The sequence below is a fragment of the Cryptotermes secundus genome, unplaced genomic scaffold, assembly GCF_002891405.2.
Source record: "Cryptotermes secundus unplaced genomic scaffold, Csec_1.0 scaffold2631, whole genome shotgun sequence".
Taxonomy (NCBI): domain Eukaryota; kingdom Metazoa; phylum Arthropoda; class Insecta; order Blattodea; family Kalotermitidae; genus Cryptotermes; species Cryptotermes secundus.
Window position 1 is genome coordinate 3,940 of NW_019743698.1, and position 3,363 is coordinate 7,302.

At 39.4% G+C, this 3,363-nt stretch overlaps 1 protein-coding gene across 1 annotated transcript in view; it reads right to left on the minus strand.

Annotated features, from left to right (window-relative positions):
• Positions 1–2,124: 2,124 nt before the first annotated feature.
• Positions 2,125–3,363, minus strand: part of LOC111874331 — a 14,332-nt gene continuing 13,093 nt past the window's right edge. The window contains exon 6 of the transcript XR_004514094.1: positions 2,125–2,242. The gene's annotated coding sequence lies outside the window, so the exon portion shown is untranslated. The remainder of the gene's footprint in view (positions 2,243–3,363) is intronic.

Consider the following 3,363-nt stretch of genomic DNA (forward strand, 5'->3'; position numbering starts at 1 on the left):
CAAGCATTACCTGAGTTCAATCGCCTCTTAATTCCCTTCTGAATCAGGTTTTGATCTGTTATCATTGTTCCCAAATATCTGAACTGTGCCACATTTTCAAAACATCTGTTTCCTATCTTTATGTCATGATTTTGCCCTGCATTTTGGTGATGAGACAGTAACATGTACTTATGTTTTCTCTGTGTTTACTTCTGGACCAACCTCTTTACTTGCGTCAATTAAAGTTTGTGTGTCTTTTTTTATGGTATCTACATTATCACCCAGTAGATTCACATCATGGGAGTAGACGGACAGCTGATTTGTCCCATTTAATTTCAGTCCCATCTGGTTTCCCTGGACCTTCCTAACTGCATATTCTAAGACAAAGCATCTTCTTCTTTTAGACCATTCTGGATAGGAAATTTATCAGACAAATGTTTACCTACACGGACACAAGTCAAAAATAAGGAGTAATTATTTTTCCCCTTCTCAATACTGATGATTTATGGATATATGTAGTTCATGGAAATCAGCAGAAAAAGGAAGTTTACCATTCTACAATTCTTACTGAAGCAACAATACAATAACTTCTCCATGTGGCCAACATCTTTCCTGAGGCAAGTTCTTGGTCTCTTTGTAAGAGATCCATTTGCTAAATGAATCACAGCACCATCATCTCTTATGTGCCCTGCGGCACTGACGTGGTGGCCTGTTGATTATTCTCAGGTGTGATTCTAACCTTACTGTCTATACATACCTTATTACTATGAACGTAGCACAAGGCCGTGTGGTAACAGGAGCATCATATTCTTTATTTCTCCCACGGTAATCATCACATTACCGTTCGATAACAGGCCAGCTAAATCATGCTCACAGAACTCTAAGACCAGGTAGAAGCTGGTTTCATACATGTACTGAGTACCTGGAAAAGATAATAACAAATTACTTATACAGTGCAAGAGGACACACAAGCCTATCCTTCATCATTACACAAGGAAAGGAGAGCTGTATGAAAAGAATACAATGGCACAATATGTTGACAGATTCATATTTTGTTCAAAATAAGAAAAAACAGAACAAACTGTACACATTACTTTCTCCAGTTTTAGTTTAAAGAATAAAGTATACACAAACCTCTGGATCTGCATACTTCTATCAGGTTGACCACATTGTCATGCTTCACATGATGCAAAATGTCAATTTCCCGCAAGGTCCTGATGGGGATCTGCAACATATATATACATATATATCATTAACAATAACAATAACAACATATATATATATAAATTTCTGTAATAATTCCTGCCAAACACAACAATTCACCAAATAACTCACTCACACTCTACTGTGTACAACTGAGATTTTACAAAATAAAATGGAAAAATTTGATGTACTTCTGTCACTTTTCAAATCACCATCATACACACCGATTATATACTGTATTCCAAAACCCAAAACAAACATCTACACCTTACTAAGAGTCTTAAAATATTAAAACAAAGTATTAAAAAACCTGACTTATTATTACTACTGTCACTACAGCCCTTTGTGGGTCTCAGCCTGCTCTACAAACAAAACTTGGTTTTCCAGTTAAGTACACCCAAGTTCCTCAAATCCTTCTCCACACCATCCATCCATCTCATTCCTCATTCCTGATCTACTTTTCTGGCTTCTTCCTTCCGGTTTTACAAGCACTGTTGTTTTTATAATTTCTCTCTCCTCAGTAATATCCGCTCTGTAGTCAGAGAGGACACCTGTAAGCAACCTAATGGAACCTGGTCTAAATGGCGACAGTACATTCCAAGTAAAAAGCCATGTATCCTTAGATCTTTCCACATTGCAGTGTCATCTTAGAGTGGTCTGGCCAGCTGTTTCTTGAGCTTTCTTGACAAGTGATTTTTACAGTGCAGGGTTGTTAACCCTGCACCCAATCCCCAGAAATCCTAAAGGACACATGTTTTCTGTTGAGTTGATCTCCCCAATTTTGGGGCTTCAGGAACTTGCTCTTTCACCCTTGCATGACTTAGCGTCACACAGGAGTCATGACAACATGCATGCACTGCACTGAGTACAAATTAATGGCATTTCTCAAGTTTTAATACAGTCATCTGCCAGCAGAATGAGTGCCCTTGAGGTCATATACTTCACCCTTCATTTCTAACAAAAATGTTTCACTGTAAACTTGTACTTACTTTTTCGTATCCAGACCGCATTAAAACTTTCTTCATAGCCACAAATTTATTGCCTGCCTTTGTACACTTCACTGAAGAGAGAAATTATATAGTTAGTAACTTACTGTAAAGATGGCGTATGTAAACTGTTACATTTATTCATAATTTTCCCACCAGTAATGCTGAAAAACAAGAATTACCGCTTCTTCTTTACGTGGACAACAGCAACAACTGAGCCATTAGATCTAGGCATGTAAGTTATGCTTCAGTATGATATTGTGACATGTTGACCACTACCTCCCCAGCTGCACGTAGCGGTAGCGTAACGCTCGCGTAATAGGCGAGTAATCACCCCGCATCCTGGCAGCTATGCGCGGTGACGTCAAGAGCGGAGCCGAAGATAGCCGAGCCCCCGCAACCTGGTAACTATGCAAGGCGAGTCAACAGCGGTGACGTAACAGGATGACGTGGCACTCATTACGCAACAAGCAAGCACTGCAGCTATATAAGTGAGCTGCACAGTGGCTGCGAGTCAGTTATAAAGTAACAGTCGCCGAGTTGAAACATAGCCGCCTGCGAGTGTGCGATACTTAAGAAGTCAGCGAGCGGAAGACTTTTCGTGTGCTTTCCAGACATAGTGAGTGCTGTAGTACAGTTATACTCGGAGTGTGTAATTCAGGGAGACTTGTATAGCTCCCGCATTATTAGTACGTGAAGACTCTCAAAGAGAGTGTTAAGAGATTTTGTTCTAGGGTTTGTAAAGTGTGGAAACCCGTAATATTGTGATAATTAATTGTAGCCGTTATTTGAAGATTGTTAAATAAACCAATTAACCATCTCTACGGCGTCTTCAGTAACGAAACACGTTAAAATATCAATATACATACCTAAGAACGCCATGAAAATATTTATGCTGAAACAAAGCCAACATTTTGCTCTCCTTCTTCTTCTTTTATTTCTTTAGGGGCAGGGATACAGTTTGTGTGCCTTGGACCATCATGACACAGCAACAGCCAAATACCATACACAAATCATTCATAAATATCCCTATTAACACCAAATCTTGTGACATGCACCTGTTCTCTAGACTGTAGTCTATATGCCAGAGGAACCACTGCCACCAAAAGAAAAGCTCCTCTTTTAGTTACTTTCTTTCCCCCCCCCCACCGCTCTCAAGTGCTCATTCTAAGAGACTGACCATTATTTGATACAT